General features: G+C 41.8%; 1 long non-coding RNA gene across 1 annotated transcript in view; it reads left to right on the top strand.

Annotated features, from left to right (window-relative positions):
- LOC135982040 (uncharacterized) overlaps positions 1–23,629 on the top strand; it is a 64,211-nt gene that overhangs the window by 30,510 nt on the left and 10,072 nt on the right. The window contains exon 2 of the long non-coding RNA XR_010599240.1: positions 8,952–9,106. This is a non-coding gene — a long non-coding RNA (uncharacterized LOC135982040). The remainder of the gene's footprint in view (positions 1–8,951; positions 9,107–23,629) is intronic.

Raw genomic sequence — 23,629 nt, 5'->3', positions numbered from 1 at the left:
CAGAAGAGTGCAATATGTTGGGAAGGCTTTTTTAATCCTCCTTCACCAGTACTGTGTGCTCATGTACATTTTCCTAGTCCATTGCTTTGACCATATCATCCCTCCCTTTACATCCCTTCATCGGTTCACCTTTCACTATTTCATCAAATATAAACTACTTCTATTCTCTTTCAAGGCCTTTCATGGACACTCCTCTTAAATTGCAAGCTCATTGGGGCAGGGACCATCTTGTTCCACATTTGTACAGTGCCTACCACAAAGGTACAATAATAAAACAAATAGACATAATAGGAAAGTTCTAGTTAAATGTTAAAGGTTTGGGATCTTGGAATTGTTCATAGTTCCCATTAGCAATGATAGGAATAATGTGCTTTAAATTGAATACTGTACCTAAATACTATATTCTGGATACTACTGGTAATGCATATCTCACAATTATTATGCTTACATATTGCAGTGTAAATAAAATAGACACAGTATTATAGAAGGACTGTCTCCCTAGATCACATCCCCAGCAGTCAGAGCACTGGCTAGCCATACTACCTAATGGCCAAAGTCTGTGGATTGTCAGTAGCACCTAGTGGTTCAAGTCCAGGGCTGGTGGTAGGGGAACACGGGCCATCCCACTCCACCAGGTTCCAATTCGGGGCCCTGGGACAGGTATCTCAGCTGTGCAATCTGGACAAGGATACTACGTAACCTAGTCACTAGGATACTTCCCACCATGTCCCTGCCTCTCCAGAGGTATAGCGAAGGCCTAACTTACAGCCTGCAGTGTGTCCCACCAGAAAGGGATCAGAAGGTTCCCCCACACTCAAGAGCAGATTCTCCATTGTCCCTTCTGTGGTAGCATGTCTCTGAATGAAGGTCTGGTTCGGAGCAGTGTGGGGGGTCCTACTGTATTCCTGCAGGAGCTATCAGTGCAGGCCTGCTCCCTTGCACTGACCATTCTAAACTGTGCTGAGCCTTCTTATGTTCCACTTCCATGGCTATCAGGCACAGCTGGGCGGAGCATCTTGCAACCAGAGTTGGTCCTTAGCCCCTGTTCCCCAGTGTGAGGTTTGTACACCCAAAGATGCTCACTTTGAATGAAGTGTGTATGCTGGGCCATTTATACTGGATGAGATCACTTGTATAATAGGGATCAGACAAGGCAAGACCTTGATATCAATAACAAGATCTTTATCAGTTTCATGTGTTACATTGCATGTCACTAATAAGATCTTTTTAAAAAGTGTAAAGACCTGGCACATAGGTGTATTTTACATTTTTAGCCAAGTGTAACATGTCTAATGTAAAATCATGAGTCAAATCGTGATTTCCCACCCCCACCCCCCATTATACAATGTCTGCTCTAAAGCAACAAAGCAAAATCGTTTGGGAAAGGTAGAAAGAAAAAGGTATAGGGAAGATTTGGGGAGTTTTTCCCCCATCGGTGCCCTTTGCCAATCTGGCATACAGGAGCTCAGAGGGTACCACAAGTTGTTGGAGAAGAATTCCCCTGGCACGGGAGCAATTTACAGCCCATATCATTGGCCCTGCACTAGTCCCTTTGCAGTCTCTAGCTGCATAAGGTCATGCCAGAGGTAGAAGGGGACATCTTTGCTACATGATGCTAAAGAGATTTAGGGCTATGACAGCCCAGAAGCAGCCCTTAGGAGGCTGCCATAAGTGAAAGCAATTTCAGAGCACAGCTGGCCCAGAACCTGAATGGGGCATAGATGGTTTAAAGCTATCTTTCATTCCACTCTCCTTTGATGACATCATCTGAACTGAGTCTCCAAGAGGTGCAGCACAGCATCAGACCCCCAAACTTACTTAGGTGAATGCAGCCAACAGGCAAGCAAAGAATCAGAAAAAGGATCCAGAACTCTCAAAGAAGGAACAGAAACAGGGCCAGCCCTGGCTTTCTGGCCACCCCAAGCAAAAAAAAAATCCACGGCGGCCAGAACAGCAAAGCCAAAAAAAAAAAGCGCCCGTGCCGCCCTAGGATTGGGCGGAATGCCGCCTCCTACAAGCTGCCACCCCAAGCACCAGCTTGCTCGGCTGGTGCCTGGAGCCAGCCCTTAACAGAGGACACAAAGACCACTGTCCACAGGGAGAAAGTGAGGAGGTGATGGATGATGATATCCTGTCTGGAACAACCAATTTTTGTACGCTTTAACAGCCTGCTCCAAAGCCCACTGACTCCAGTGGAGAGACACCCACTGACTTCAGCAGACTTTGGATGAGCCCTAAATGATGATGCAAGCTATACAGAAATTCACAAAGATGTGGGAACTATTTTTTTTCTAGACTGTCTAGGCAATCTATGTCCAGTTAAATGGAGCCAACGTATGGCTATGGTACTATAGAGGCATTATGTAACCCACTGGTGATTAAGTGGAAACATTCATATGCTCCTTGGCTCCAAATACAGTACATTTTAAGTTCCATAATAACTTATATTGGGTTACCCATAGAATAATCTATTATGAAGTCATGCATATACTGTATGGGTAACATATAGTACCTTTATGGAGGTATTTATATTGATGTAAAGTTTACAATAGATTTTCTTGTAAGACTTGACTACATGGAAGGCAGCAGAGAATAAAGTTTCAACTATAAAATTACATATAGTGTTCCCTGAGTGATTGCACTGAAATTAGTTCCAGAGAACATTTTGTGCTCTGATAAGATACAGGATTCTATTGATGCTATGCTTAATTATATATACTTAATAATTAATATGCCATATTTATATATTTACAAATTAAATGAAAATTCATTCTACTATAATCCAGCAGTACAAAATACACAGATAAAGCAGATTTAAAATTAGGTCATATAGAACTAGTGGTGGGTACTTGAAAAGATTTTAATGATAGTCCTTTTAATAAAGAAAGTATCCACTTTAAGCATCCCCATACTTAAGAGGCAGTGGAATCACCAGCAATTGTAAAAATTGGGATTGCACCACTGTCTAGGTACCTATGTCCCAAATAGAGAAAGGAGCTATTACTGGTATAAACATGGGGTAAATTTATACTACATTTAAAACAGCATGTATTCTTTCCACTCATTATATTAGTTAAAATCATAGGCTCAAAAGTGGGCTATTACACTATCTCATTCAACTCACTTTTGATGAAAAAGCAATTACTTACTGCAGAATAATGCAGAGTGGGCACAGCAGGTTAGGTTAAGCATTTATTAGAAAAATACACAGCATTTAAATTAACCCAAATGACCATCATGTCAGTTCAAAAGAAACATGTGCTTTAATTTGTTAAACTGTAACCTTTGCTATATTAGAAAAATACTTTGGCACAAACACTTTACAAATGTCAGCAGAAAATCCATACTCCATTTCTTCACATTGGTTTTGTGACATAGTGTTTGCTGATATTCGACAAGGGATAAGTTACAATTGATTTCCTTTGGCCCGGACTCTTTTCTCTTGTATTATGGGGAATTAAAGGGCAAAAATGACCTGTTTCCCCCCCAAAAATTATTCATATGGATATGCTACAGTAGGTAGACTTAAATGCTGCCTGGAACTTAAAGGTCAACAGCATCTCTCAAGAAAGCTTTGAATGGTAACAGTTGAAATGGAGGCCAGAAACCTGGAATGAGCAAAAGTAATCTAGACAATGTAGTGCTTCACATATTAAGAATACTCTAAGGCATTTTTCTGTTTCTTTCTTCTCTAGAGTGGTGTTTTGAGTTCACATGTAAAAAATTAGGATTAGGCAAAACAGTTCATTTTTAAAAATAGATAATTCTGTTTACTTAAGGGTGAAGTGAGTTACTTTTTACCCATGAGTATTCATCTGCTCCTTTAATTAATGTCATCAGCTGAAAGCTTTAAGATTCTCATGCCTGAAAATCAGCCATTTGCTTCCCTTTTAAATAGGGATTGTCTCTATGCTAATCAATTTTGAATTGAATGGAAAGATGAAGGCACCTGTAAAAACATAAGGGTCAGACATTTCATTCACTTGTGTAAGTGTTCAGAGGATCTGATCGTGAGAATTTAATATCTCAGAAGTGCATGTGTGGGTTAAGATTTTTTGGCTATGGGGTGTGAGGGTTATTTTTCTTCAGAAACCTTCTAAAAGGCAATTAATTTTTCTGATCAAGAAATGGTGAATGAAGAAGATGATTGTATTCCAAACAATAAAAAGTGCTAACTAATGAAAATCATCCATTTCAACATGAACTTGGGATATAAGGTAATTTAGACGTAAACGTGAAAGTCCCAAATACTAATTGTTAATCAAAAGAAATTCTAAGGGGACCAATCTGATTTCAGATTGTTCCAGACAAAGCATAGTCCCATTGATTTAGGTGGAGTTGTGCATGTTCACACCAGCAGAGGATCTCAAAGACTGTTACAGTATTAATTCAAATTGGAACAGGTGCGTAGAAGAGCTACTAGGATGATGAGAGGAATGGAAAACCTACCTTACAAAAGAATAATCAAGAAGCTTGGTTTGTTTAACCTAACCACTTCAAAGCTGAGGGGATATATGATTGCTCCCTATAAGTACATCAGAGGGATAAATAGCAGTGAGGGAGAGGAGTTAAGATAAGCACCAGTCTTGACACAAGAACAAATCAATATAAACTGGCAATCAGCAAGTTTAGGTTTAAAATTAGATGAAGGTTTCTAACCATCAGAGGAGTGAAATTCTGGAATAACCTTCGAAAGGGAGCAGTGGGGACAAAAATATCTCTTGATTCAAGACTGAGCTTGATAAATTTATGGAGGGGATGGTATGATGAGATTGCCTACAATGTCATGTGACCCATCTGCAACTGCTAGTAATAGAAATCCACAATGGCCAGAGATGGGTAACTACATGGGGAGGGTTCTGAGTTACTACAGAGAATTCTTTCCTAGGTGTCTGGCTGGTGGTTCTTGGCCACATGCTAAGGATTCAACTGATTCCCATATTTGGGATTGGGAAGGAATTTTCCCCCAGGTCATATTGGCAGAAACCTTGGGGGGGTTCACCTCCTCTGCAGCATGGGGCCCGGGTCACTTGCAGGTTTGAACTAGAGTAAATGGTGGATTCTCTGTAACTTGAAGTCTTTAAGTCATGCTTTGAGGACTTCAGTAACTCAGCCAGAGGTTAGCAGTCTATTACAGGAAGGGATGGGTGAAGTTCTGTAGCCTGTGATGCACAGAAGGTCAGACTAGATGATCAAGATGGTCCCTTCTGGCCTTAAAGTCAGTGAATCTATGAGATATGATAGAGGTCTACAAAATCATGACTGGTGTGATGAAAGCAAATAAACTGTTATTTACCCCTTCATGTGGCACATGAATCAGGGGTCATGTGATGAAATTAATAGGCAGATTAATAGGGGGTGTCAAAGGCCAAAAGCATAAATGGTTCATAAAAGAATTAGATAAGTTCATGGAGGATAGGTACATCAATGGCTATTAGCCAAGATGGCCAGGGATGTAGCACCATGCTGTGGGTGTCCCTAAACTCTGACTGCTAGAAGCTGGGACTGGTTGACAGGAGATGGATTACTTGATAATTGCCCTGTTCTGTTCATTCCCTCTGAAGCATCTGGTACCGGCCACTGTTGGATGACTGGATACTGGGCAAGATGGACCATTGGTCTGACCCAAGATTGCCATTCTTATGTTCTGAAACTTCACTATTTCTTTCTTTGTGGGAATTACCACAGTCTGGTATCTTAGAAACTTTCAGTCCCTCCTGGAATGTTTAAATATTAAGGACAGGTCATTTCACCAGACTACTAAGGAACATGCAACACTGTGAATATGTTACATTCCTTATTGACTGCAGAGTCGGTTAGTTGTGTCTAAATATCAAAGTTTGTAGTCGCCTTGTATAGGTGACTACAAGCGCATCTGGATTTCCCCAGTTTCAAGTCAAAGAAAATGTAGGTCATGAAATGCAATAAGCAGAGTGGATTTAATTTTTGATCTCTTAGGTTTGAAAGCCAAAATAATAATAAATAATCTTAATCTCAGACTTCATTATATGCTTTCACTTTTCAGATGTCACTCATTCTTTTTAGGACAAAACTACAACACTTGTCCTTAACTAACGAACTGAAGAAACCTTTGTTGAAGGATTAAATAACAAAACAAAAATACTAACATTATTTTTTTCTTTGCAGCACAGACTGAACTCAGACGTGCTCTGGTTTTCTATAAGTAGGAAAGCAGACTTTTTTGTAAAAAGTTTACTCTGGTTCGAAGACCAAACAGCTTAAGTATTTATTACCCAAGATTTATATTACCATATTGCTTACTAGATGTCAGTGATGTGATACTTGAACCTTTTTGATTAAGCTCCTGTTGAACTTTAGATTGCAATAATCAACAGTCTGTACAATTTAAATTTTAGATTATTTAAGAAGTCTTCAGAAGCACAGACATTATAATATGAGATGATTATTGTAGTTATGAAAGAGGCTGTTAAATCCAGTGGGAATGTTCATCAGCATACTGTAATCAGCAACTACAGAGAATGCCTAATTACAGTTATTTAGGTGACATGTTGATGCAGTAGTAATGGTGTTGAAAGCAGAAAAGTTGCATGAATTAACACTTGTAGCCATGTAAGGGGATATTAAAAGGCATCAATATCAATGTGGAACATCTGATTATGTGGCTGTTTATATTAATTTGCCCCACCATACAAACTATAATGTTCATCGTAAAAGACTGCTGGACTTAAATTTTCCCTCATCTTTGATATTTGTTCAAGAGGGAAATTATTGTATTTTGGTAGTTCAGAATCAAATGATCATATATTTAAATATTTTGAATGGACAAACTCCTGAAAGTAAGATACATATGTAGAAACTTCTTTTAAATCAAAGTAAATATTACATTTTCAGGATCTCTTTCTTTATTGGAGTAGGTGTCAGAACTGATCTCTAGGAAATTATAAATGTATATTTTTGAATTTTATTTAGGTATGTCCATACAGCATAAAAACAGTTTTAGGGCTATAGGACTCAGGATCTCATAAGCATGATGTTTATCCACTCTGAAGTGGATATATATTTTAGTACAGCAAGTTCTCAGACTTTATGACCTGAGTATACCACATCTAAAATTGAAAAAAAATGTACTTGGTGCACTGCCTTTGTATAGTTATAATATATTTTTGTTCTGATAAGCCAACCCTGCTTACCTTGTGACTGGCCTATGTGCCATTAGTGGCACACATACCTCAGTTTTGAAACCACTGGAATCTTATATGTACTTGCTGCACTTTCATGAAACTGTTCAAAATCATTGATAATTAATATCACAATTTAACTACAGTATACAGGTATGGGTCAATTGAGAATAAAATTTTGCTAAATGCTATGCATGTTAGTACTATTTCCTCAGTGTCAGTAAACAAGTTGCAAAGGAGGCAAATCTCTTATTGTAGCTGGAATTTTGCCAGGTATGGAAGTGAGGACTCTAGCATTCTCAAATTGCCGTCTCAATAGCAGAACTTCCTGCAGCTTCACTTGTGTCACTGCACTGTGCAGTCTTCTCATTATACAGGACAGCATGTCTGCAATAAATGGATAAAATTCAGAGATTCCAATGCCAAAAGGGACCATTGTGATCATCCAGTCTAACCTCCTGTATAACACAAGCCATAGAACTTCCCCAAACTAATTCCTAGAGCAGATCTTTTAGGGGAAAAATGCAGTCTTGATTAAAAATTTGCCAATGATGGAGAATACACCATGACCTTTGGTAAATTTTTCCAGTGGTTAATTACCATCCCTGCTCCATTATCAACTTTTTGGTTTCCCATAGAGGTACTTATGGATTGTAATCAAGCCACCCCTTAACCTTCTGTTTTTTTAAAAGTTAAATAGATTGAGGTCCTTGAGTCTATCAATGTAAGGCATATTTTCTAATCCTTCAGTGATTCTTGGGGTATCTCTCTGAACCCTCTCCAGTTTATCAACATCCTTCTTGAATTGTGGGCATGGGAACTGGACACAGTGTTCCAGCAGCAGTCACACCAGTGCCAAATACAGAAGTAAAATAACCTCTCTTCCTACTCTATATTCTCCTGTGTGTGCATCCAAGGGTCACATTAGCTCTTTTGGCCTGAGCATCGAACTGGGAGGTCATATTCAACTGATTATCCACCACAACCCTCAAATCTTTTTCAGAATCACTGCTTCCCCAATCCTGTAAATATGGCCTTTATTCTTTGTTCTTAGGTCTGTACATTTACAATTAGCCGTATTAAAATGCATATTGTTAGCTAGGTACACTGGGCACAAGCAATCCAGATCACTCGATCAGTAAGCTGTCCTCCTCATTATTTACCACTTCCCCAATTTGTGTCCTCTGCAGACTTTGATTGTCCTTATTGTGGTCCTCAGATGATGGGGTTATTGTATGCTAAAAGAAATAATAATTGGAACAACACTTTCTGCAAAAGGATACAGCTGCCAAAAACTGATCTAATCATTCCTTGGTTTTAAAAATATTTCACTTCTGGGGGCCATAAGTAAGGATTCTATGGAACACTAGTGATACTCTGTGGGCTTCCGCGTAAGTAAAGGGGTTCTACAGCACAGAGCATCTCTGCTCATAAGTTAGTGCAATCCTATGCTATTTTGGCTTCTGATCTGATTTTGTTTATCTGGTACTAAGAAGTTGCTCTGGGCTCAGCCAGTTCCACCCTGCCACACCCGCAAGGCATGCACAGGCTGCAGAAAGAGTTACAAGGGAGCAGAACAGCTCACTTGTTGGCAGATTAGGGAGAAGCACAATAAACACAACCCTCAGCTCTCGAGGAAAGGGCTGACCTGAAGGCAGAAACTTCCCAGACAACCACTCCCTGAAGTCCCCTCCCTGAGGAAAGGGAGGGCCAGATCCCAATGCAGCCTGAGAGGGAGTCATTCCCCTCTCTTATTAACTGTTTGTTTTTTCCCTTGCTGTTCGTTTATAGAATACCCTGGAAGGGGAGACACTTTGAAGTGACTTGGCTGGAGGTCCAAGTCACAGGAAGAGGCAGAGCACTGCAGAAGTGGAGCAGCTGGTGGCAGCAGACTCCAGCAGAGAGGGAACTGCCTTGCCATGCATGGCCATGAAGAGGCACTTGTGGTGAGTTGATCCCATCACAAGCACCCATCACCAGAGCATCCAAGTACCTGTTGAGGTGGGGGGGAAGATACACAACCACCTGAGGCTCACTGTCTTCCTAATCTTGAATCCTGGATCCTGCATAGATCTGGGGAGTTGTCATAAAGGTGGCTGACCCCTTATTCTGCATGAAGAGGGAGAAAGCCCAACCTGCTGATCGGGTCCATAGTTTTAAAAAATAATTCTTATTATCAAAAGGAAGGCAAATAAGCAAATAGTGATGCTATTAGGACAAATAAATCAGTGTCAGAATTGTAACTATCAGAGGACAATGATTTCCACGTGAAAGGGGTATGTGAAGGGTTGAGATTCTCCAGCATGCCACCTTGTGTCCCGACTGGTGCATGCTGACCCCCTCCCCTTTCTCCTTGAGTTCTTTCAATCAATTATAAAACTTAGGTTGGTCAAGATCATGCACCACTTTTGTGGGGTCTGCTGTATTAAGTTTTCTACAAAGGGTGATTTACTTTGTTAGTTGCCCCAGGTCACCCCCAAAAGGGTATGTCTATACTGCACACAACTGGTGGGGACATGGAGGGTACTTGTGGCTAAATGCTGCAGTGCAAAGCAGGCTGAATGCATCATGTGTCAGTGAAAGGCTCTGGCAGTGGGGAGATGCCCCAGTAGCAGGGAGCTTATGGGGCCTCCCCTGCCAGAGCCATTTCTTCACATCAGAGAGACTCCTGCAGCAGGGATATAGCACAGCACTACACAGCTAAAATAGCATCATGGATGGGGGAGGCATTGCTTGGGTGAGTAGAGAGCTGTGTAGGGTACATTATCTAAGGATCTGGCATGTCTTTACTCACCTAAGCAGTGCCTCACTGCTTACACTGTCACATGTACCAATGCTGGGGGGTGGGGGATGTGCAGTGTCTGCACTCTACACATCACTGTAAGGAGTGTGTGCAGTGCAGATGTACCCTAAGAGTCCGGCATTCTGTTCTGGTTCAGGAGACCTCTACGCCTCAGTCTCCTTCCTGGAGCTGAGGTTGTACTTTAAACAGCCACTCTCTCTCCTTGTAGGAGGAGGCCCTAGCCCTCCTCCTTAGGGTCTGGGTTATAATTTAACCAGGTGTAGGGCATAGGCCAGCTTCTGCCTCAGCAGGCAGCTTTTTCCTTGATTAATCTTCAAGCTAGGAGGATCCAGCAGGAAGCCACCTCCTGCTGGTGTTTACTCTCCCTGCTAACTCAAGGGCCTGCTGGAGTCTTCCTAGTCCCTGCAGGCATCTGCCCTGATATGGAGGAGGGGGTAGGGTTACCATATTTCAACAATCAAAAAAGAGGACAAGGGGTGCTGCCCTAGCCCCGCCCCCTCACACTTTCCACCCCCCTCAGAATCCCCCTACCTGTCCCCCCCACCCTAATTGCCCCCAGGACCCCACCCCCTATCTAAGTCTCCCCGTTCCCTGTCCCCTGCCTGCCCCAACCACTCTCTATACCCCCTTCTCCTGACAGCCCCCCAGAACCCCCGACCAATCTAACCCCTCCGTTCCCTGTCCCTTACCTGCCTCCCCTACCAGGCCGAGGGAGAGCTGCAGGCTCCACATGTAGCCAAACAAATAAGGCGCTGCTCTGCGGGGGAGGAGGGAGCGGGGGAGGAGGAGGGACTCTGGCTGCTAGAGGCCCCAGTGGCTGCGAGTGGTTTTCAATCAGGCACAGTCGTCCAATCAGCCACACCGCACTCTGCATGAGGGGAAGGGGGAAATCCTGGACATTTCTATCTTATTAGAAATCCCACCCCTGGACAGCCATTTAAAGCTAAAAAAGCCGGACATGTCCGGGGAAACCCAGACGGATGGTAACTCTAGGAGGGGGCAGCTGGTCTCCTTCTCTCAAATCATTCCTAATTGGTTGGGATTGTTGCCGGCACAGGCCCGAGGACAGCAACAGTGGGGTTCGTTGCCCGGTGTGCTTCGCGTCAATAAACATACCGGGGAGGAGAAACAATCAAAGTTTATTTGAGATCTCAAAGTGGTGCAAGGAGACAGGCAAGTCTCAAATCAAGCACACCAGCAAAAACAGTTTCTCTCTTCTTTATACATTTTACAACTAAGCCCCCCCTCTCTAGCACTCTTCCTCCCCTCTCTACCGAAGGCATGTTTATACATTTAAGCAATTAAATCATTCTAGGGCTATAAATCTAGCTTGTTAGTAACACTCCTCTCAACAGTTATTTGGTTCTGTTTACCCTTAGTTTATTACCCCTTCCCCAGCTAGAAACATGCAAACCTCATCATTATCGTTTGGTACCTGGTATGAGCAAGGTCGTAATTGCTAACTGACTGTTTACACATTCCAATTCCTGTCCTTGGTTGTTGAGGTCGATCAGAGTTAAACATGGAAGAACTTTGGCTCAGGTAGGCTTAGTGACCCCAACAGGATGGTGGGGGAGCCTTGCCCTGCTCTTTCTGCATGACCCCTGTTCCTGGGCCCTTAAAGATACAGTGACAGAACTCTCCCCCTCCCAGCATTGTTCATTCCTGAGACCACTTCCTCTCTCTCCATATCTTCCTCAGGTCCTTATATTGGACCTCACACTCCCTTAAAAGGCCATGCCACATGGCAGTGTGGGTTGTTGGTGAGTAGGCTCTACCTCCTTTAAGGGGGAGTCAGGCAGACCACCCCATCACAGAGCATACACACTGGAAACATTGCCTCCACCCCATAAAATTTAACTTACAGCAAACAAGATGTATAATTTGCAAGATCCTGTGCTAAAATCTTCAACTTTCTAAATATCCCTTTTAAAAAAAATTAATTTCATGCAGAAGCTGATATTTGACCATATTTTACATTTGCTTCAGCCTCCTGTAGGCTTTAATTTTTCCACAGCACATGACAAGCACTGGAGTATCCTAAAGCTGTCATCCACCTATGCAGTACAAGAACATCTGGACCTAAAAATTGTAAAGGCTGTGACATTTTCCTGAGTAGAAGCAGTAAGTACAGAAGACATCATAGGAGAAACAGATAACAGCAACCTCTAGCTTGGCACATTTCCTTTTGCTTGCCATTTTGAGTATGTGCCTTCATAAAGATTATAATAGAAAAAAATACCTCAGCAGATTAGTAATTCAGATTCTTTTTTTATTTAAAACCCTAATACTTACTGCTATTATTCTGCTACCTGGAAAACATGAAAAGTGGCCCTTTAATCACTTTACAGTGAAGTTCCTGCTTAAAGCTGACCTACAATCAAAAAATGTAGTAGTTCTTCTGCCTTTAGCTTTTTAGCAATACATAAAGAAATCCTGAAAGGCTTTTTGTTTAAAAAAAGGAGTGGGAGGTAGGAAGGGGATGGGACATGAATAGGTTTCTCTTTGTTTTGTGTACTTTAGAAAACTTTATGATGAATTAAGAACAAGTGAAAAAACATTTTAGGGCTAGGCCAGCAGAAGAGAGGAGTGGAAATATGGGTTGCCACAGGTTACACTGCTCAACACTGGGGCACTTCCTTGTGGTTCCATCTGGGGAATAACTCCACCAGGTCTGACATCCCTTCCTGTCTCTCATTTGCACCACAGGCCCTCTCATGCTCAAGGAGTTAGTGCTTCCCCTTTGTGAGTTAGGATGCTCCCTCTTTCTGGCTTGGCCCTCTGGCCAGGTCACTGTAATTTTTCCCTTCCAGGAAATCAAACTATCCCTGGACTGACTGTCTGGGTATCATTCAGAGCAGTCATCCAATTCAAGGCTGGTAGGGGAATCTGGGCCTGGCCATTATACCAGGCTCCAGTGCAGTGACCCTACAATCAGCAGCCAAGGTCTGCTCCCTCCCAAACCTTGCTGTTACTTCCCTGGACTGGTTCCTACTCTATCTCTATCAGGCTTCTTTATCCACATCTCTTCTGCGTAAAACCCTTCCCTCTAGGTCAAGAGGGCTTCTACTCTCCCCAGGGCCGGCTCCAGGCATCAGCTTGGCAAGCAGGTGCTTGGGGCTGCCAATCCGGAGAGGGGCGGCAGGTCCAGCTATTCGGCGGCAATTCGGCGGACGGTCCCTCACTCCCGCTCCAAGCGAAGGACCTTCCACCGAATTGCCGCTGCAGATCGCGATTGTGGCTTTTTTTTTTTTTTTTTGGCTGCTTGGGGCGGCCAAAACCCTGGAGCTGGCCCTGAGTCTCCCCCAGGTTTCATCCCTTCTCTCTAAGCCCAGATGCTGCCTGCAGGCTCCCACACTGTAGCCCTATTTGTTCTCACTTCCTGGCTTTATACAAGCCCACAGCTACTCCTGCTCAGCTGGGCTCCATCTTTCATCAGTGCTTGCTCATCAAGCCTAACTCTCCCTGTGGAGTGGCCTATTGGATTACTTATCCCCTCCTAGGCCATATTAACCCCTTTCTGGGCTAGTGTGGGGTGAACACCTGATCGCCTGGACTTATTGCATAATCGTAATCATCATGTCTGAGACTTTTCATCACTGATTTTACCTTATTGGAATTTTTAGTTGTGGTGTTCAGTTATTCTTTGACTTTTTATTGTGAGAGTGAACTCTCATACACACTTGTGAAGAAACAACGAGGAGTCCAGTGGCACCTTAAAGACTGACAGATTTATTTGGGCATAAGCTTTCATGGGTAAAACACCCACTTCTTCAGATGCATGGAGTGAAAATTACAGATGAAGGCATTATTATACTGATACATGAAGAGAAGGGAGTTACCTTACAAATGGAGAACCAGTGTTAACAGGGCCAATTCAATCAGGGTGTGTGTAGTCCACTCCCAATAACTGATGAAGAGGTGTCAATACCAGGAGAGGGAAAGTTGTTTTTGTAGTGAGCCAGCCACTCCCAGTCCCTATTCAAGCCCAAATTAATGGTGCTAAATTTGCAAATGAATTTTAGTTCCTCAGTTTCTCTTTGAAGTTTGTTTTTCATGGTTTTTTGTTCAAGTATTACTTTTAAATCTGTTATAGAATGCCCAGGGAGATTGAAGTGTTCTTCTACTGGCTTTTGTATGTTACCATTCCTGATGTCCAATTTGTGTCCGATTATTCATTTACATAGAGACTGTCCAGTTTGGACAATGTCCATGGCAGAGGGGCATTGCTAGCACATGATGGCATATATCCCATTAGTAAATGTGCAGTTGAATGAGTCCCTGATGGTGTGACTGATGTGGTTGGGTCCTCTGATGATGTCACTAGAGTAGATATGGGGACAGAGTAGGCAAGATTACAGGGATCAGTTCCTGGGTTAGTGTTTCTGTGGTGTGGTGCATAGTTGCTGGTGAGTATTTGCTTCAGGTTTTGGGGGGAGGTAGTCTGTAAACAAGGGCTGGCCTGCCTCCCAAGGTCTGTGAGTTAGGGATTGTTTTCCAGGATAGGTTGTAGATCATTGATGTGCTGGAGAGGTTTTAGCTGGGGGCGGTATGTGATGGCCAGTGGTGTTCTGTTATTTTCCTTGTTGGGCCTGTCCTGTAGTAGGTGACTTCTGGGTACCCATCTTGCTCTGTCAATCTGTTTCCTCACTTCCCCAGGTGGGTATTGTAGTTTTAAGAATGCTTGATAAAGATCTTGTAGGAGTTTGTCTCTGTCTGAGGGATTGGAGCAAATGCGGCTGTATCATAGCCCTTGGCTGTAGACAATGGATCGTGTAATACAGTCTGAATGAAAGCTGGAGGCATGTAGGTAAGTATAGCAGTCAGTAGGTTTCCAGTATAGGGTGGTGGTTATGTGACCAGCACTTATTTGCACTGGGAAACTTTTGAAGGGAAAACTAGCAAACAAAACACAATTCCTAGCCTGAGCTCTTTCTCAATTCAGGTTGAACCTATTGCCACAAGCACATTCCTTTCTTCCTTCACCATAGTCTCTCACTAGATCTCCTTGGATATCGTTAACAGTACTATATACTGAGTGTAGGAAACTGAAGAGGCAAAAGATGCACTCTACAGTAGACTGTATGCCTTAGTCATATAATAAACAAAAGCCAGTTGCATATGATGTGACGCGTGCTAGGGAGGAAAGCAGCTGCAGATACACAAAGCATAACATTCATTTAAAAGATAATGTTTCAGGGTTAGATGGGAGATAAATGACAACTGTTTGATACAGTACTAACTATTACAAGTTTTTTTTAAAGCCTCTTCTGCATGATTTAGTTTTTTCTCTTTCTTTCTATAGAAGATTATGACTAAACCACAGCTTTAGATAAAGGAGCAGACTGTTTGGCTGATACCCATAGTTAAAACTTACTATGCCTACACAGCAACTAGATACCCGCAGCAGGCCTATGCTAGCTGACTTGGGCTGCAGGACCCTGTGAGGTGGAAGGGTCCCAGTGCTTGGGGCTCCAGCCCGAGCATGGAAGACACTGCAATGAAACAGCCCCTTAACCTTAGCCCCTTAGCCTGAGTCAGCTGGCACATATTAGAGAGACACTGTGGGTGAGGGAATATACTTTATTTGACCAGCTTCTGTTGGTGGCAGGGACAAGCTTTCGAGCTACATATACCTGAAGAATAGCTCTAAACTTGAAAGCCTGTCTGTCACCAACAGAAATAAAAATGCAATTACCCTCTCCCCCCGGCTTGTTTCTTTAATATCCTGGGACCAACATGGCTACAACAACACTGCATACAAAGACCACTGCAGTTTCATTAGTTTGTCAAAAATAGAAGTTAGAAGCATTTGTAAAGTAGGATTTTCAGTCTTTTGAAACAATGCAGATCTATTTTAGAATTGCAGGAAGGCACTCCAAGATGTATGTTAGCTGCATGTGTCAGCTAGGTGAAATAACTTGTGGCAAAATCTTGGCCACAGTGAAATCAATGACAAAGCTGCCACTGACTTCACTGGGGACAGGATTTCACCCTTCCTCTTCATTCATCCTAGTGCCTGACAAGGCACCAACAGCACATTATTGTAGGAGAAAAACATTCCCTTGTTACTGAAGTATGGATTGGGAACACTCGGTTGTTGCTCAGTTCTCTCTATATATCACTGTGTAGTTATAGTCACTACAAAATATTAAATAGTACTGCTTGTGCACTTTGAAAAAGTAAAATCAATCATCATTTGTGTAATTTAAAATGCATTCCAAATTCACTGATGGCATAGAATGCTCAAGTTGCTATAGTTGATATTATTTTTAAGAAATCAAGCTTTTAAGTCCTATATTTCTAGGAGATGGAAGACACATGCATCATTATTATAAAAGAGTTGATTTCCTTTTGGTTATAGGGTATAACTTATGCTGATAAGTAATGTATGCCTTGATGTTTTTTCATGCCACAGTTTGTCAGGCAGTGAATCCAATTGGTGTGCCTTTTTAAAAAAAAAACTGGAAAAATCTTTAAAATCTTATTTGTCTCTAGCTTTCAAATTTAAGTTTCCCATTCTCATTTATCATGCAGTCTTTAATAATAATAATATTGACATTTTGCATATAGGTTTAAAACACTGCCAAGAGTACATATATATTTTAATGTTGAGCATGAAATGTTTTCATACATTGGAACATTTGATTTTACAGATCAGTATTATCAGCTTGAGCAGTTTCTGACAAGCTATTAATCTTTGAAATACTTGGTCCTATGCAAAGATGGACTGTCAGACAGGAATTGGTACCCTTGCTTCAAAGTCTCCCTCAGACAGAAATGGAATATCATTGTCTACATTTATCATCCTCCCCCTGCACCCTCCTTTATTACACAAGGAAAGTTTGAGTAAATGAACTGAAGTTAGGCTTCATGTTGGGTCAGCTCAGTTAAAGGCACCTAGACAATATAAGCAAGAATCAAGACAGATTATTGTGATGTTCTGGGGTGGCACCTGATGTTCTGGGGTGGCACTGAGTAGCCTATTCTGCCAGTCTGGGTCCCCTTTACCTGGCCTTGCTGGGTTAGGCTCACAAACTTCCTCCATATCATAAGCATATTTTCATAAAGAATATGGAGTGAAACATCAGTTATGAATTACTGTCTTTGTTCAAGCAGTCTAATACTTATTCCTGTCACATTTGTCAAACTTTAGCTTTTTGAAACTCTCATGCTTCAACTCTGGAAATTTCTAATATATGGAATGTGTTTGTGGGATACCTATATATTATCATCATTATTATTTATTTATTTATATCACAGGAGTGCCTAGAGGCCACAACTGAAAGCAAGGCCCCTATTCTCCTAGACAGTGGACAAACACATAGTAAGACAGCCCCTACCCTGAAGAATTTAAATTATTATAATTAACAGTTATTATTAATCTTTATTTAGGTAGCAAACACACAATGTTCTAGGCTCTGTACAGACATCCAGAAGACAGTCCTTGTCTTCCATAATATTTCTGAATTGTTTTTATCACACTTTTTCTCCCCAAACCATAGCTTTAAAATTCATAAAACCTTTAAGCTCTGAAGAATCCCATATAGTGGGAGCTGTGAAATCCTGCCAAACCAGCTCATAGGTTAAAATAGCTCCCACAATAGGCTAGTTACTTTCCGAATATATAAAAAGATGTAGTCCCTGCTCCAAAGAGCTCATAAACTACAACTGCTATTCTTAAGAAATATCTTCTTAGCTAAGTCCTCACTGCTCCTGTTAAAAGTATATAAAAGCTCTGAAAGCTCCCAAGTTTAAACAGGCTTTTATTCATCCATACATATTAAACAGCCATTATTTTTCACTACTCAGAAAGAAACTTATCATTTTTTTAAAATAAAGTGATGGCATTGTACATATTACATTATACATATCCACGAGAGTTCTAAAAATAAAACACTTAGCTACTAAAGGTCTTATTTCTTCAGGAACTGAGGCAAAGGGAGATTAGAAGCTTCCCCAAGATTATGCAGGGAGCCAGAATTCAACCCAGATTTCCTGAGTCCCAGTCCAGTGCCTGAATCAGAAGCTCGTCATCCTTCTTTCTATCTGACAAGGCTGACTTGGTCTGGAAAAGCACCAGAGTTAGAATTGCAATCTAAATTCTAGCCATTCCTAGCGTTTCAAAGAGGGCTGGAAATATCATAGAAGGGGAAATTGCATCCAGATGGACCTCTTGACCCCTGTGGTCCCTGTACTGCATAATAATGGCCATACTGGATCAGACCAAAAGTCCATCTAGCCCAGTATCCTGTCTTCTGACAGTGGTCAATGTCAGGTGTCCCAGAAGGAATGAACAGAACAGGTAATCATCAGGTGATCCATCCTCTGTTGCCCATTCCCAGCTTCTGGCAAACAGAGGTTAGGGACACTGTCCCTTTCCATCCTGGCTAATAGCCATTGATGGATCTATCCTCCATGAATTTATCTAGTTCTTTTTTGAACCGTGTTATGGTCTTGGCCTTCATAACATCCTCTGGCAAGGAGCTCCACACGTTGACTATGTGTTGTGCGAAAAAATACTTTTGTTTGTTTTAAACCTGCTGCTTATTAATTTCATTTGGTGAGCCCTAGTTCTTGTGTTAAGAGAAGGAGTAAATAACACTTCCTTATTTACTTTCTCCACACCGGTCATGATTTCATAGACCTCTATCATATTGCTCCTTAATCATCTCTTTTTTCCAAGCTGAAAAGTCAGTCTTATTATTCTTTCCTCATACGGAAGCCATTCCATGCCCCTACTCATTTTTGTTCCCCTTTTCTGAACCTTTTCAAGTCCCATATCTTTTTTTGAAATGAGGCAGCCACATCTGCACTCAGAATTCAAGTTGTGGGCATACCATGGATTTATATAAAGGCAATATAATATTTTCTGTCTTATTATCTATCCCTTTATTAATGATTCCCAACATTCTGTTTGCTTTTTTTGATTACCGCTGCACATTGAGTGGATGTTTTCAGAAAACTATCCACAATGACTCCAAGATCTTTCTTGACTGGCAACAGCTAATTTAGACCCCAGCATTTTATATGTATAGTTGGGATTATGTTTTCCAATGTGCATTACTTTGCATTTATCAACATTGAATTTCATTACCACTTTATTGCCCAGTCATCCAGTTTTGAGAGATCGTTTTGTAGCTCTTCACAGTCTGACTGGGACTTAACTATCTTGAGTAATTTTGTATCATGAGCAAATTTTGCCACCTCACTGTTTACCCTTTTTTCCAGATCATTTATAAATATGTTGAATAGAACTGGTCCCTGGGGGACATCACTATTTACCTCTCTCCATTCTGAAAACTGATCATTTATTCCTAACCTTGCATCAAGAACTACACACTGGTGCTCCTTGTGAGTGCATGCTTCTGCTTGTAGGACTGGGGCCTATAATCTCTATTTATGGATATATCAAATGGTGTATCAATGGCTCGGTAAAATGGATATATGTTTCCTTAGATGAAACTGACGCTAAAGCCTTTTGGCCAATGTAGACCCAGTGTTACCAGGTGAAATGCCATTGAAGTCAATGGAATTGCACCTCCTTACATCAGAAAATGGCACTTTATCACAAAACGGCACTACTCTGCCCTGAAAGAGGCAATGGGACTCTGAGTGCCAGCATTCCACTTGCTTCCCGCTGGCTTCCACTATGTATCTGACAATGAGCCATGAGAAAAATCCCAGAATGCACACAACTCAGAAATGAAGCAAAGGACCATGTGATACCTGCCCAGAATGCCACAAACTTAGTGCACACCAGTCACTTATCAGGTGTACACGGTGTGAATTGAAACAGGGCACAGTTGTACCATGTGTATGCTATAACAGTGGCTTATGTACTGGGCACCAGCTACCATGATTCAACTCAGTGCACATAAACTCCTTGTGTAGACAAGTCCTTAGGTATATACTTCATATCTTCTTTTTAATAGTTATAAGTAATAATAATAATAATTAATGAAAAGCCTTGTGTTCAATTTTACAACTTCCATGATAAACATGTTAGTTACAAGACAACTTAATTTATTAAAACTAACGCATCTGTTTATTTGCTACTACTTGCAATTTGTCTTATCTTTACTTCCTGCTAAAGTAACAGTGGTTCCAAGCAGCATAGATTGCAGTGACAGATAATGATAAAAATATAGAGTGGGAAAGGATCTCAAGAAGCCATCAAGTTCAACCCCCTATGCTGAGGCAAGTCCAAGTAGAACTAGACCATCCCTGCCAAATGTTTGTCTAACCTATTCGTAACAACCTCCAATGATGGACATTGCACAACCTCCATTGGAAACCTATTTCATATCTTAACCACCCTTATAGTTAGGTTAGATATTAGGAAAAACTTTCTAAGTCTCCCTTGATGCAGATTAAGTCCATTACCTCTTATCCATCTGACATGGAAAACAATGTCCTCTTTATAATAACTCTTAACATATTTGAAGACTGTTATTAAGTCTCCCCTCAGTTTTCTTTTCTCAAGACTAAACATGCCCAGGGTTGTGGGTTATTTTAAACTTTTCCTCATTGGTCAGGTTTTAAGCCAATTAGAGTGAGACAATTACCTCCCATGTCTTTCATATGATACTCCTGTTAATACACCCCCCGAATGCTATTAGCCTTTTTTTTGCAACTGCCTTACATTGTTGATACTCATTCAATTTGTAATGCACTGTAACCCCAAAATCATTTTCAGCAGTACTACTGCCTAGCCAGTCAGTCCCCATTTTGTAATTATGCATTTGACTTTTCCTTCCTAACTGTAGTACTCTTTATTGAATTTCATCCTGTTTTACAGACAAATTCTAGTTGTTTTGAATTCTAATTCTGTCCACCAAAGCACTAGCAACCCCTTCCAACTTGGTGTCATTCACAAATTTTATAAGCATATTCTCCAGTCCATTATCCAACTCATTAGTGAAAATATACCTCTACCCCGATAGAACGCGACCCGATATAACATGAATTCAGATATAACGTAGTAAAGCAGCAGGGAGCCCCGAGCCCTTTAAAGCGCCACCCAAGCCCCGCTGCTTTACCGCGTTCTATCCTAATTCGTGTGGAGCCCCAGGCCCTTTAAATCCCCACCCGAGCCCCGTTGCCAGAGCTTTGGCGGTGATTTAAAGGGACCGGGGCTCCCCACAGCAGCTGGAGCCGGTCCAGTCCAGCACGGTGTACCCGATATAACAGTTTCACCTATAAGGCGGTGAGATTTTTTGACTCCCGAGGACCGCGTTATATCGGGGTAAAGGTGTATTGAATAGCATTGGACCTAGGACAGACACTGCAGGACCCCACTGAATGTCTCCTAGATTGACAGTGAGCTATTGAAACTCTTTCAGTACAATCCTAGCCTGCCTATGACAACATCCTGTGGTACTACGTCAGAAGCCTTACTAAAATCAAGATATATCTCATGTAGAACTTCCCTCCATCCACTAGGCCAGTAACCCTGTCAAAGAAAGAAGTTAGTTTGGTTTGGCATGATCTGTTCTTGATAAATTCATGTTGAGTATTCCTAACTCCCTATTATCCTCTAGGTGCTTACAAATTGATTGTTTAATAGTTTATTCCAGTATCTTTCCAGGTATCATAGACTTTAAGGTCAGAAGGGACAATCATGGTCCGTAGTCTGACCTCCTGCACACACACCATCAATGTTAGGCTGACTGGTCTATAATTCCCCTTGTCCTCTTTGCTCCTCTTTTTAAAGTTAGGTACTATGTTTGCTCTTCTCCCGTCCTCTGGGACCTCACCTGTCCTCTGTGAGTTCTCAAAGATTGCTTTAGATAGTTCCTTAAGTATCCCCAGTATGAATCTGGCTCTGCTGACTTGAAAACATCTAATTTATCTAAATATTCTCTAATCTGTTCTTTCCCTAATTTGTCTTGTTCCTCCCCCTGGTTTTTAATATTAATTATATTAAGTATCTGGTTACAATTTGCCTTTTTTAGTGAAGACTAAAAAAACCCAGATATTAAACACCTCAATTTTCATTATGTTGTCCATTATTAGCTTCCCTTCCTTCCTAAGTAGAGTTTCTACACTTTCCTTTCTTTCTCCTAATATATTTATAGAACTTCTTCTTTTGATTTTTTTGTCACTTAATAGCTGTAACTCATTTTGTGCATTAGCCTTTCAGATTTTTTTCCCCTCCATGTTTGTCCTATTCTGTTCTACTCATCCTTATCAATCTGTCCATTTTCCCACTTTTTGTAGACTTCCTTTTTGATTTTTCAGGTTACTCAAGAACTCTTACTGTTCTTTCTATTTTTCCTTTGCATCAGGATATGTTTGCCGTTAAGCCTTTAATATTGTCTCTTTGAGAAACTGCCAGCTGTCCTAAACTCCTTTTTCCCTTATATTTTCTTTCCCTGGGACATTATCTACAGATTTCTGAGCTTTTGAATACTATTATCCTTATTCTGCCACTCTCAATCCTTCCTTTTCTTAGAGTCATAACATCTATCATTTCTTGATCACATCAGCCCAAATTGCTTTCAGCCTTTAGCAGGGGTGAAAGTAACCTACAGGACTTACCAGTACTGCCGGAGTCCTGAGGGGGCGTGGTCTCATCCGGAAGAGGCATGGCCTCAACCAGAAGAGGCAGGGCCTCTCAAGATTTAAAGGCCCTGGGGCACTGGCTATGGCTGGGAGCCCCAGGGCCTTTAAATCAACCCGGGGCTCCCAGCTGCAGAGGTGGCTGGGAGCCCCTGGGGCTCAGGGGCAAATTAAAGACCCAGGGCTCCGGCCGCCACGGAGCTCCAGCTGCTGGAGCTGCAGGGGGGGATTTGAAGGGCTCAGGGCTCCCTGCAGCGGCAGGAGCTCCAGGCCCTTTAAATCCCGGCCACAGCTCGGCAGCTGGGCTTGGGCATGGATTTAAAGGGCCCAGAGCTCCCACAGCTGCAGGGAGCCCCGAGCCTTGCCGGAGCTGCGGGCGGGATTTAAAGGGCTCTGGGCTCCCCGCAGAGGCGGGGAGTCCAGAGCCCTTTAAATCCCAGCCGCGGAAGCCTGTGCGGTCTGGCACGGTGTACTGGCTCTTGCCGGTACACCGGACCGGACCGGCTTACTTTCACCTCTGACCTTTAGACTCACAACTAATTCCTCCCTATTTGTCAGAATCACATCTAAAATGGTGACTTCCTCCCTCTTCTGAAATAAAAAGGTATCCCTAACACATTCCAATAACTTGCTGGACAATTTGTATTTGCCGTATTGCTTTCCCAACAGATGTCTGGGTAGTTGGAGTCCCCCATTACTACCAGTTTATTCCAGTATCTTTCCAGGTATCATTTATTTTGGATATTTCTCTTTTGTTCTAGAAATGCACCATCCACCTTTTCCTCCTGATTTGGTGGTCTATAGTAGACCACTACCATGGCATCACCCCTGTTTTTTTTCCCCCCTCTTTTATCTTGACCTATAGATTTTTCTACTAGTCCACTTCTTAACTCATTCAGGACATCAGAACACATGCGTATATGTTCTTAATTTATATTGCAATACCTCCTCCCTTTTTAAGCTGCCTGTCATTTCTGAACTAGTGTTCTATACAACAAATGCTCCTTAATTTTTTGTTCATGAGAGACATGAAACATTTCATTTATTCTTTTATTACTTGTTTTATTTGGCCTACAAAGGGACTCAGAGGAGCTCTTAAATG

This window comes from Chrysemys picta, chromosome 3, assembly GCF_011386835.1.
Source record: "Chrysemys picta bellii isolate R12L10 chromosome 3, ASM1138683v2, whole genome shotgun sequence".
NCBI classification, from domain to species: Eukaryota; Metazoa; Chordata; order Testudines; family Emydidae; genus Chrysemys; species Chrysemys picta.
This window is presented reverse-complemented; position numbering and strand designations above follow the sequence as displayed.